This window comes from Aotus nancymaae, unplaced genomic scaffold (assembly GCF_030222135.1).
Source record: "Aotus nancymaae isolate 86718 unplaced genomic scaffold, 86718_ANA_hifiasm-v0.15.2.pri h1tg000022l_1, whole genome shotgun sequence".
NCBI lineage: Eukaryota > Metazoa > Chordata > Mammalia > Primates > Aotidae > Aotus > Aotus nancymaae.
Genome location: NW_026988435.1, coordinates 20041681 through 20055367, shown reverse-complemented (window position 1 = coordinate 20055367; position 13687 = coordinate 20041681). Strand labels below are relative to the sequence as shown.

Sequence of the window (13687 nt, the reverse complement as noted above, 5' to 3'; positions counted from 1 at the left end):
AATTTAATTATCTATAACTTTTATAGAACATGCCATCAAATTATTTTATCATGTTCTATAACAGTTTGTCATTACCGGCAGTTTTTGTTCTTGGAGGTGATTAAAGTTTCTGAAACATACTCTGTGCCACTGTGCTTCCTGGACTGGGCTGATGGTCCTCCCACTTTCTAAAGAAGACTGAAGCTTCTTTTCCAGTTGGGAAAGCCTTGATCGTCCCTAGAGTCAGTTCATATGCCACCTCTGTAGAGCACCTTCACTAAGTATAGTGTTCTCTGCCTTACTGCCCAGTCTTCTCCCCAAAATTGTGTCTTTCAGTGCTTTCTCCACTTTGTCCATGCCTTCTCTTAAGTAGTATCTCACTATGTTGTTGATTATGTTTTTCCTGATGAGATTGTGAGCCCACTAAGGGCAGATGTATAATTTAGTTTTCCTTGTAACTTCAGCTCTTAACAACATAGCAGCTTTTTAATAAATATTTGTCGATTTGTTACTTCTTGTGTGGTAAATTCAGAATAATAGTGACTGCAGAGATGAAAGATTTTTCATATCCTTCTTAGTCTACTAATCTTTTTAGAAAGATCTTTCTTTTCTTTCCCCATCTGGGTCTTAGGAACATTCTGCACAGAGAACCATATTTATCTGCCATAACTATAGTGGAAATTCTTGATATTAGAGAGTAGAGGTTGTGTTTGAAGAAAACCAGCATTGCACTTTTTAACTATTACTAGCAATAGTTCTCAAACTTTTTGCTTTCAGGACCCCTTTATATTCTTAAATTATCAAGGACCCAAGAGAGCTTTTGTTTATGAGATTCATATCAACTAATATTTATCATATTAGAAATTTAAACTGAGAAAAAGTTTAAAACAAGAGTTACACAAGGATGCATTCCATGTATGTAGCCTCTGGACAACTCCACTGTACACTTATGAGATAATGATACCAAAAACCAGATAACATTTAGTATTATGAAAGTAGTCTTCACCTCATGTGCCTCCTGAATGGGTCATGGGGAGCCCTGGCATCCTTGGACCACCCTTTGAGAACTGCTATATTATGGAAATTCACTTGTCTAATTGCAAACAGAATCTTCTATAATTTTATTCCAATAATATTGACCTAGCTTTTGTGTTTGTAGATTAATAAGGTTTTTTTTTAATAACTGCATGGCGTATCATATTACCCACTTTTCTATTAATGTCTAGACCTAGAATGTGCTGGAACTTATTGCCAGTGTTGACTTGGCAGCTGTAAGACAGAGATGCTTACTCAAGGAGAAGTCATTTTATTTGTGGATACTCAGTAAGGTCATTCCTAGTTGTGCCCTGTCAGTAACCCTGGCTTTCAAGTTCTTGTCCTTTTTATGATTTGTGAACCTTCAAATACTTCTCCTATGGTGATTCTCCTAACTCCAGAAGTTTCAGAGGTTTGGTCATTTAAAAAAATAATTTCACAAAATGAAGTTGACGTCTTATTTTGCAGGATTGATTAGGCTTCCCCTCAAGTCTTTCCTTCTCTCCTTTGCGTGACCTTCCCCTCCACTTGCCTCAACCTGATCCCTGATGCTGGCGCTCCTTTTCTGAGAGTACAGTCTGCTCTCTGGCAGATATTTACGTGGCCTTGATGACTCCTGTTCTGTTTTATTCCCTACCCTCTTACCTTGGCTGATACTCTGATAAATTCTTTCTGAGGTCTTAGCGGGACAGCCAGTCTCTAGAGTATTTGACGACTCTCTTCAAATTACATTGGTACTGGGTCTTCGTGGCGGTTTCTGTGAATGCGTTGTGTACCTTTCAACTGGATGGGAATACCAAGATGGTTGCTAGTTCCGACACTTGATTTACTGACAGCTTCATATTCTTTTTACTCATAGTCTTTTTATTGTGTGATGATGTCATGCAAGCTGGAATTTGGGGACTTGCTATTATTATGAGTGATCATCCAAAACCATGGAGCTGATAGAAAGTTGGGGTAGTTTTTATTTTTTAATTCTGTGTCCTAAACATAGTCGGCAGTCAATAAATGTTTGCTGAGTTAACTTTTTTCTCATTTGTGTTGGATAAAACTCTTAGCTCTAAGAACTACATTATAATTTAAGTCAGACATCTCTCCCTTATAGCCAAGGGAAATATACCCTCACACTATCCGAAAAGGTACATGTTTGCTGTCTTAGTAAGCAAAACCCTTACCTAATAATTAATGAAGATTGATAGTTGAAATGTACAAAATTCAGATTTCAAACAGGATCTGATACTGACTCTTTGAAGCACCTTGATAAGAATTACTACTTTCATGAAACTTTGTAGAAATCATTTTTTAGCACAGTGTTTATCAAACCTAGGCTTGAGATATAGTAATTATTTTTTATCATTTTTATCTTTGATTTAACAAAGTTGCTATGAAATAACACCCTATCTTGTAGCACTATTTATGTTAAACAAATTGCTTTCTAAATATTCAAAGCAGCCTTCAAAGCAGTTTTCAGAGCTGTCTTTTTCTTCAACTCTCCTGCCTCTGCCTTATTTTGACCATGGCCATGCACTAACTGATCTACGGTTTCTTCTCCCCTCCAAGCTATCAACAACTCCATAAATTCTGTTGTTTTTTTTTTTAATATGTAAAAATTTAATAATACCACTGCTTGTAAGGAAACCCACCAAATAAAGACCAGCTTCTTGGCATGGCCTTGATTCAAAGTCCTTGGTCCCAGTTGCATTTCCAGCCTAATCTCCAATTCCATTGGACTACCATGCTTCCTGTGTCACACTCAGCTCTTCCTTGACTTTGAGTGCTATTTCTGGACCCTAGAATGACTGTCATTCTCTTCTGCTTGGCTTGCCCTTACTCATTTTTTAACCATCACTGACCACCACCTGCACATGCACATATGAACCAAAAACCTAGTTACATCCTGTCTGTGTTCCTAGAGCACTTTTTACATATTTCTGTCATTGCATTTAGTACAGTATATACTCTCTCTCTCTCCCCTTTGGCACAAAGACTAAGGAAGAAAATCAGCGGCACTGTGCACCCTTGTATGGTATCTACTCACTAGGTATTATTACTCTGTCCTTTTCCCATCCTGTTTAGGAAGGCATATCTGAATCTAAGTGAGTGAAAGTGTGGTTGTTACCCGAGTTATCTTGAATTTATTTAATCTGGTTTTTTTTTAAGGCAATAATTTGCAACCTCTGAGACCTTATTAAATTCTGTACTTACACTAAATACTCTTTAGAACTAATCATGACATACCTTATATCTGATGATGACAAATCAGCATGTTATAGATGGACACACACTGATTTTAGGATATATTGCATTTTAAGCATTACAGCTGTTTGTTCCACCGAATTATTTATTTCTTGAGAGCCAGGGCTGTTTTATTCATCTTTTTTCCTTTGTGGTTCTAGAGTAATGATTTAAAAACTTACCTACTCTAACTACTAAATTAAATTTGGAGAGCATTGCCAGGAAATCAGACACCCTCTACTGGCATTAGTACTTTGTCTTTTGGCTATTGCACTGTTGATGCTAAAACATAAAATGTCCCGCTGATGTTTTTATGAGAAGACTGAGATTACTTTACCTTGTCTTACTTGTGTCATTTTCACTATTTGAGTGATATTTTTTTCCCTCTTAAGAATGTATTCATCATGTTGGGAATAAGAAATTTGGTAAACATGCTGTGGTGTAATTTTCCTTACCTGTAATTTTAGTACGCTATATGCATTATGCATGAGTTTGTGACTTAACCAACTAAAACCATATATTTTTTAAAAATGAAAATTCTAGAGATAAATGTTGATGGAAATGTTTTTTAGCCTTAACCTATCACTGTGCTACAAATCTAAAAGATACAAATAGAGCTTTAAGTTTTACATTCACTACCCTGAAATATAGTCAAGAAAGAATTCGACCTGAATTCTTTAATAAGCACAATGGAAGGGTTGTTTATTTTTGAGAACTAATAGCTGCCCCATTCTTTGTGATTGTCTGCTTACATAATTTGTTATGAAAGAATGCTTCTAGGTAAACCCTCTCTCCAGAATGCTGGTGGTTTGTTCTATTCTGCTTGGGAAGGGTTAAGAAGAGACAACATCCTGTCAAAGACCTTGTTTTTAATTTTGCTTCTCGCACTGGCACAGATCCTGCTAAGAGCAGCCCAGATTAGTTCGGAAAACCTTTGAAGAGATTTAAGATGTCCTTCAGCCAGTTTGAAGGTTTTTGTCTTGCAAATCCAGTACAAGGGCGCCTGCAGGCATCTCGACCCTTGCTGTGCTGCTGATGCAGCTCAAGGTCACACTAACCCGCCCTGTGACATTCAACAACAACAAAAATTATGCGGTGAAACTGCTTCAGCGTTCAGCCAACCAACAACTTCCTTTAGTGAGGAACTGAGGAAGAAGTCTTTTTTACCCCCCTTTTTCTTTTTTGGGGGGGCTCTGTGAATTTTTGCTGTAGGAAATAATCCCGGATTTCTGGTGTGTGTGATGACAAGGTCATTTCTTAATTAGAACACATGTAAAGAACAAAGCTAAATGGCTTCAAAACAGCTTTGTAGTTGATGGAGAGGATTTAAATTATTTAAAGAGATAGTCACCCATGTATGATGGAAGCTGAATTCTAAAGGCATTAACTCCTTCATTCCTGTCTACTTCTTGTCATTGCTTTGAATTCCTCGTGTCTGACTTTAGACAGTTGCATTCTAAACTTAAGAGAAATTATAAATGCCCAGTGTTAAAAGGATGAAATGTAATTTATAAATCAGATTATCAGATAAACTTTTAATGGAGAAGTTTTCTCCCTATGACATCTATCTCCTGGAAACATTATCAAATGGCTTGACTTAGGAACTAGGAATTACACACTTTTTCCCCTGGCAACTGTGATTTATTTATAATGTGTTAGAGGTGGGTGAATAAAATGCTTCTTTATTGCCTCACCTTCTCTCTTCCTCACTTTTATCCATTTGTGATTTAGAAGTCTAGTTGAGCAGTTTACCCCTGCCTCTTAGAAATAACAGCACATAATCATTCAAAAAGTAATCTTAGTTAAAAACGGACTTTTAAGAAAGTTGTTTCTGAACATACATGACATTTTAAGGCACAATGAAACCATGTCCATGAACACTCAGTAGCCATACTGGATCTGCTCCCCTTCGTGAGGCTTGTTTCCCCATGTTCCTCCTTCGCTGCCTGCGAATGTTAACTACCAAATAAATTAGTTGGACAAAGTCCAAGTGCACTGGCTTTCTGTGCTTGAGACTTAATACGTATCACCTCTGCAGGATTGGAGCAGAACAATCTAAGAGAGTAATTTTGTGCTTGGTATTTTCTTTATGTATATTATGTATAGAAGCACACATGGCAGTTTTTTATCCACAAAAAGACACTGTGTAGAGAAAGTTACCTTCAACTTTTTGATATTAGCAAAACCATTTTCTCAGAATTCATACCCAGTTGCTTTTTGACTGAAGTAGAATCAGGACAAATACTTTAGAAGATGGATAGTATTTTAAGTGTGATTATTTAAACTGATACTTTGGATTTTGTGGGCCACACTTAAAAGGATAACATGATGGACAGTGTAAACAAGTTCAAATGAATGAGACTTATTAGTCTAAAGGGTTTTTCTCCTTGAGAAACAATTTTTGGGGTCCATGAAATGAAGGGGCATAGATATTAAGATACATATTTTTAGGTATAGGTATTTTAAAGATTTCAAGTTTGCAAAAAAGAAAATATTGGGGGGGGAAGAATCTGTATGTGAGGAATGGTTAGTGTGATTCATTGTGTCCTGCCCTTGCCTGGAGTCTGGTGTGCCCTAAATGTCATGTATGACCCAAGCTCACCTGCTAGTAATTTCTAATTTACTGTCCTAATTCATCGATTTGTTATCACTAATTGTTCTTCATTTACTTCTGTGTAGTTTCCAGTACCTAAAGGGTTGAAAGGTTGCTGTAATTGGCACCCGCAGCTGCTCTTTCTTTTGACAGGGGATAATTTTGCAGCCTATGCTTTGTGTGACAGCTGCCTAATTGGGCATTCTCCCCTTGTAGCAAGCCTGCCTCCTCCAGCCTCCCTGCTGACAAATGGTGGTGGATTATAGATGAGGACACGCTGACCCATTCGACCTTGCTGAGACAGCGGGGAGGGGCCTCCTGCTACTTGAGGGAAGCTTTAGGTCATTTAGAGGACAAGGTTATGAGCCAGGTGGAGAAATGACATGATATCACATGACAGTAGCCTGATGACATGGTCAGTGTGTCAAGGACAAATCCATCAGTATCGAATAAACATTATTACAATACTTCATTGAGTCCCTAGTATTTCTTAATTGTTCCTGCTGAATTTTTTTTAAGAAACTGAAAAAGTGCAAAATGAGACACATGTATCTTAGCAGTGTTAAAGCAATTGTATACATGAAAATAGAATTGCTTAGGATGCCTCCTAATAAGTTTCTTTAGTTATTTAGAGTATTTTGTTCTTAATTATTGCTTAGTTTGCAGCCTCTTAACTACCAATACTTTTCAATAGTTATTTGAAAATTAAAGCAGGCAAATTAAAATGTGGCAATATATGTTGTTAAAAAATATTTAACAACTTCTGTCATTCCCCTACTCAATGATTGACATACCTTTTCATATTTTGAATAAAAGAAAAATAAGCCAAGTGAAAATGTCTAATTGAAAAAAATACCAGAACTCTAGATTTATAAGATCAACTATACCACTGTCATTCCATAATTATAAAGTGTTAAAGGTGCTTTTTAACTAATTTTTGAGACTTGAAAATATTTTTCAAATAGCTTGGGATTATTCATAATGTAAAAACTTCAAGATACATGAAAATCTTTTGGATGTCTTATTACTGGCAATGCATATGCTTTTCTTGAGAAAGTGGACTTGAACTATTAAAATATATTTTAAAGTGTAAACTCTTAAGAATCCATGCTGAGTCCTATTAACCCTATGTTAATACCTGAAATGATAAATTCATGTAAAAAATAGTATAATTAAGAAAAATGCCTAGTTTTAAAAATGGTAAACAGTTGAATACAAAGAGGACTGATCATGATTCTCATTTCTGGAAAAACAATTGTTAGGCACTGTTTGGATCTAAGCCCTCAGTTCAACAGGAGGTAATTTTATGCCCCTGAGATAAAAAAAATGAGGCGTGGTAAAGTGTGATGAATTAGTTCACTGAAGTAGACACATCTGTATTTTCATGGCACGTGTGTATGCGTGCTCGTGTGTGTGTGTGTGTGTGTGTGTGTTTAATTTTGACCATGCTGTGCATGTATTTAGCTGCTCTCAAACCCTGACTCAAGCTTGGTGGAGGTTTAATCCTGTGCCCTTGTACACGTATACTTGATTAGTAGTTGTGGTTATCTCAGCAGAAGACATACCGCCCTCCTCCTTGTATTGGTCGGGACCTGGGCATTGGGGAGTCAAGGCAAAGGAGAAAGAAAAAAGATTTTACATTAGTATTCTATGAAAGCCTTACTGTCTGCAGAACAAATTGATTGCTCCGGTGTACCTGTGCTTGGCACCACTGCTGTGAAAGAAAGGTAGGGCTGTAATCTGTTTTATTGTATTACATATTGTGACACTCCAGGAATATTTAACATGCACTCTTTCTATGGCACTTCCTATAAGTCTAAGTAAAGAAAAGGGAAATAAATGAATGGAGAGTGTGTGAGAGCAATGGGCTACAGCTTTGTTTACTTCAGTCCAAGAGAGTTCATTCGAATAAGATAATTTTGCTGCAAGTGTCACTGGGAACAAAACCTGATTGATAATGAAACCCTTATAAAGTGTTCTGAGGCACTAATCTGCTTCCCTGCTTGAAACATGTCAGGCGGAGATGAAATTCAAGCTAATACTGTAAGATTTTAACCATCAGATGGGAGCAGTCATGGAGGTGGTTGTGGACATAGTTTAGAAAATTATTTTAAATTATACTTCAGTACATTATACTCTTATAGGTCCTACATAACATGGTGCAGAGAATAGGAAAGAGATTTTCATTAAAAAAAGAAAAGAAGGGGCCACTATGCCACTTTAAACTATATTAAGGAAATTAAGAAATGTGTTGTTTACTTTGTTCTTTTGCTAGTTTGATTTGCATAAACACTGTACCGTTTGATTCTGTTGTAGAAAAGGATATGCACATTTCTTATAGTTTTTTCTTTTAATTCTGTGAATGTTATTCAGATAGAGACTTGTGTACAATTTGGGATATTTGGAATTACTTAGTATGAAAGGAGTAAATGCTTTAACATTTTATAAAGTGATTGAAATATCTGTGATTGATGTTAGACCCCTGGGCATTTTTAGGCATTCTTGACATGTGGTCATAGCTGCACTTTTTAAGTTGTGTATACATCTGTACTATGAGAGGAGAAAAGGAATTTCTCTTGTCCAAGCCTCTTTCCACATGTGAACTGCAGGTGCCCTTTTCCCTCCTCTGTCCCCATCCTGGTCCTTCGATTACAGTCAGAACACTTGATTTAGGAGAGAGAGGAAGCAGAATGTCTCATACTAATACACTGATGAAATGAAAGTTGTTTTCTATTGTTTGCTCTTGTATTTTTGAGACGAGTGTATTGCTTTACATTTTTTAGATTACATTTCACTTCCATTTAAATGTGTGAATAACTGTTCTATGTGTAGTAATTATATGTCCTGAAGACATTCCGATACAGATCTGTATAATCAGAGGCTATATAGACTTTGGTCTAGACTGGCTTGCAGATACTTTTATAGAAAATGAGCAAGTGAAGAAGCATTTTTAAGTACCTGTCAATAATAAATATATCACTCTCTGACATAAAACATTGATTAAAATGAACTATTTGAAGTCATATTATCTATAAAGGGTATGTTTTCAAAGAACTTTTAAACTCCCTCACAAAATTAAGACTATTAAATTTATTTTCAATTGGATATAGGCATCAAAATTATTTATAATGTATTTTTATACACCCAATTTTCTGGGTTTTTCTCTTACTGAAAAAACATCAGAAAATGTAAAAACTAAACTATAGAACTAAAAATTCAAATATTTCATTTTTCAGAGTAAAACATGTTCTTAAACTCTTTTTACTTACAGTTTTTAATTTCGTAATTACAAATTTTGAAGATTTTAGAATCTTTCACTTTCTCAAAAGAAATACATGGTATACATATGGTTAATACTTAGCCAAGTAAGATGGGGAAGTTAAAAGAGGATACGAAGTAGAAAAAATTGGTATTTTCCTTCTTTTTCTTTCTTATTTATTTATTTATTTAGGTGGAGTGTAAGATTGTTTTAACAGGAAAGGACTATATTTTGTTTACCAAAGTAGCCACAATGCTTACCACTGTATGTACCTGGCACATAACAACTGCTTAATAAATATTTGTTGAACACATGAATAAGGAATACTCAACCACCCTCCCTTCCCACCCACCCCGATACATTCCTTTCTTCTCTCTTGGCTATTTATGGTTTCAGTTTGTGCAGTGCTCATGGTAGTGAATTTTTACATCAGTTGCTCTTCTGAAAGTATTCTAGGTATTGAAGGAACAAGAATTCAGTGTTTTAGAACCAGCCTCTGAATTATGTTTATGGAATTGTTTCCCAGTCAGAGTAGTTCAAGTGACTGAGTCTTAAAGTGTACTTCTTCCAAATGTGTGCTTAGAGTTCTTCTTCACCTCAAAGTGCCTCTATTTTCCATCATATGCTGATCTACTGTGTTGCTGAATTTTGTTAAGCTGTGAAATATAATTCTTAGAGTTTCATCATGTCAGTTTTGGTGCGTTATGCTTATTAACCAATACCAACAAATTAGTTTAAACATCCTAGAAAATTACCTGTTAATTTTAGTCAGATATATCTAAGTACATTGAACTATAGAGAAAACAAACATTTGACATGTTATTATTATTAATTTAAGCCATGAAATCGAAGACATTCATGAGAACAACTTTATATGGGTAACACTTCCCTAAGCTCAGTAAATGAGCATGCAGTATTATTGGGTATCCAGTGTTAGCTAGGCTTGGACTGGAGTTCTCGAGTAGTAGGAACCTTAGGAATTAGTATAAAGAGTTCATTTAACTGATGAGAACACTGGGCTTTAGGCAAGTTCCTACTTATCCACTGTTAGAAACCTGCTTAGGACCTGAGCCAGGGCTAAAACACAAATCATCTGGCTTTTAAAAAAGTGATTTTTTTTTAACATGGTATCAATTCTTTGTTCAGTTTTATGCTTCTGAAATAACAATTATGTTTACTTTAGCCAAATTTTATACCTGTAGCCACAGTAAATTTTATAACCAAATAGAACATAAATCAAAGCAAACACACACACAGACACACACACACACACACACACACACAATTGTCGATTGCCAGTTGCTCACTATGAATGTAGACTCAGTAGAATGTAGACTTTTATGCAAAAAATGGGTAACAACATATTTAGTATTATAAAGAAACATATTAAAAATTAAGAAGAAAATTTCACTTAAAATTACAGTAGCCAGGCACAGTGGCTCACCCCTGTAATCCCAGCAGTTTAGGAGGCCGAGGTAGGAGGATTACTTGAGCCAAGGAGTCCAAGACCAGTCTGGGCAGCGTAGTAAGACACTATCTCTACTAAAAATTAAAAAATTAACCAGCTGCTTTGGAGGTTGAGGCAGGAGGATTGCTTGAGCCCAAGAAATCTAGATTGTGGCAAGCTGTGATTGAATCACTGCACTCCAGCCTGGACAACAGAGAGAGAACCCGCCTCTCTCTCTTTCTGAGAGAGTCCATACTGGAATAAGTTTGTGAATACAGGTGACCCTTAAACAATGTGGGCATTAGGAGTGCCAGCCCCTGCACAGTTAAAAAATTTGCATATGCCTTTTGACTTCCTCAAAACTTAACTAATAGCTACTGTTGACCAGAAGCCTCACTGATAACATTAAAACAGTTGATCAACATGTATTTTGTATGTTATGTGTATTATATGCTGTATTCTTATAATAAAGTTAGCTAGAGGAAAGAAAATGTTACGAAGAAAATCACAAGAAAGAGAAAATATATTTACTCATCACTACTAAGTGGAAATAATCATAATAAAGATTTCATCCTCATCATCTTCACATTAAGTAGGCTAAGGAGTTGGTCTTGCTGTCTCAGGATTGGCAGAGGTGGGAGAAAATCTGCTTATAAGTAGACCTACACAGTTCAAGCCAGTGTTGTTCAAGGTCAACTGTAGCAGAGTCACAAATACATTATATAGTCTGTTGATATTTGATATCTGTTGCAGTGTTTTCTTTAATAGGGTAGTCATGGCTTTACAGAGAAAGGCAGCCAGTTGAGACTCTTGTTATGTGGGGACCACCAAGGGGCAGTGCTTACCTCCTTCAGCGATAATTAAATGCTGACTTACCACAATTCAAGAAATATTCTAATCAGATTATTCATGGTTAGATTAGACTCCTGAGGGTGGAGCTGAGGTTTGCAGATAGGTCCCAGTAGTACGTGTCAGATGAATATTCAAGGTAAAGACTGAGAAGATCCATCCAGAAATCACATGCCTAGTTCAAAGTGCTGACAGACTTAGCTATAGGTAGGTCAGGCCTTCATCCACATGGGCTGAGATTCATGACTTGGTTTTATTTTCAGTAGAGAAATGAACAGGGAACTAGAGACATGGTCAGAAAGCCAAATTGACCAAACACAAAAATACTGGAGAAACTACTAGATGGTAGCAGTGTGGTTTGGAGACGTGGCTGTCTCATGCTCAAAATTAAGTTTTTAAGCTTACAAGTCATAGGGATGGTGGCCACACTGTTTCTAACCCTTTCCCTCCGATTACTGGAAAACAGATCTCCAGGCCTGGTTCTTTAGTTCAACAGTTGGGCAAAGTTTGCAAGCAAATTATTTCACCTCTTTACACCACAGTTTCCCCGTCTGCAAAATAGGGATTATTATAGTATCTTCCTCTTTAGGTTATGAGGATTAAATGGAAAGACAAATGTATAATACCTGGAGTATATACAATTTATATGTGTGTGTGTGTGTATAAATTCAAGGATAATATAAATAAGATATATAATGATTATTTTTGTGGGTTTTTACGTGTCTATGTGTAAGATGGCCATGTCCTCTACTGACGTATTTTTTTTTTATCATGCTGTTAGTAACAGATGACTTGACTAGGTAACCTTAATATGGTAACCTTAATATGGAGTCTGTATCCAACCATTTATTTTTATTTTTTACCTATTATTTATTCTCAGATTTTAACCTAGATAAGGGACTGTAATTTTAGTCATACTTTTCCCTCTCCCAAAGTAGATATTCTTTTTCATGATCAGTTAAGTGATTTTTATTTATACTGACTTTATTAAAATATGTATCAAAAACTGTGCATAATTGTCAGTGATCACCTTTCCACTTAAAAGTGTAAAATGTCTGAAGGAGTCATGAATTTCAGTTTAGAATTATCATAAATGATTTGGAAAATGAGAGTTAAGAGCAGATAAGGTAAAATTTAATTTGTTTAAATCTTAACTAAACCTTTTATCTTTCTTTAAATATCACTCATAGTTTCCTGACTTTTTTTTTTCTTATTTTAATCATAAAAATTTTTTGGCAATTAAAGATTTTTTTGTAGATCTTTAGGAGATGGGGGTGATCTGACTTTATAGATGTGAATGCCGAGTGAATAGCAATTAACACAATACTTTTCTCAGGAAGGCAGGACAAGGAGAAATACTCAAAATGCCTTATGATTTGATTTAAGTAAAGTTTTACTTTTTCATTGGATAGTACTTTTAATTGTTGATCTTTATAAAAGCACCTTACTTGAAAATAAGAAAGATTTTTCAGATTGTTATATCTTATAAGCATGTTTATTTGGTTTATAATTTAAATAATTATATATATATATATATATTTTCTTGCATGTATATTATGCACCCAGTTTCTGGATATGGTAGAAGTGGTCAGAGAGCAACTAAGAGTAATGACATGCATTTATTATATTTAGCAAAAATTCAGTATCTCAAACATGCCCATGGTGAACAGAATAAAAGTGGTCCTTGTTCTCATGGAACAATAGTTATATTCTAGCAGGAGAAGACAGAAGATAAACAAATATTTTAAAAGCAAGAAAAGCAAGCAAAAAACATGACAGAATGAGAGAAGTTCTAAGACCGCTGTGATTTCCTAGGTGCTCTGCTAGGGAATACACGGGGAGACTGTTTGCCTGAAGTCATTGTGAAAGACTTATCTTAGTGGATGATATGTAAGCTGTGTTTGGGGAAGGAGGCAAAGGAGCCAGCCATAAGAAAGCCAAAAGAACTTTCTCATAAGAGAGAACCATACGCACAGAAGCCCCAAAGACCAGAGAGCACTGTTAGTATTCTATTATCTAAGGAAGTCTGTGTAGCTAAAGCTGTGCTGTCCAGTGAAGAAGCTATAAGCCACAAGCCACATGTGGCTTTTCTGAATGGTGGTAGTCTGTAAGTGTAAAATACACACCAACTTGGAGGAAGAACTTAGTACTACAAAAGGAATGTGAAGTGTCTTAAGAATTTTAAAGTGATTTCATATTGATACCATGGTATGTTGAGTTAAATAAAATATACTCAAATTAATTTTACCTTTTTTCAACTTCGAAAAAGTATGGCTACTAGAAAATTTAA

General features: G+C 35.6%; 1 protein-coding gene across 3 annotated transcripts in view; it reads left to right on the top strand.

Moving 5' to 3' along the window:
* Window positions 1-13687, top strand: part of NRIP1 (nuclear receptor interacting protein 1) — a 104148-nt gene that overhangs the window by 54230 nt on the left and 36231 nt on the right. Inside the window, exon 1 of one of the 3 annotated variants that reach the window (XM_064380045.1) lies at window positions 7000-7569. The exons of the other annotated variants lie outside the window; for them this stretch is intronic. The gene's annotated coding sequence lies outside the window, so the exon portion shown is untranslated. Of the gene's footprint in view, window positions 1-6999; window positions 7570-13687 lie in introns of those variants that run through there. 3 annotated transcript variants of the gene reach the window in all.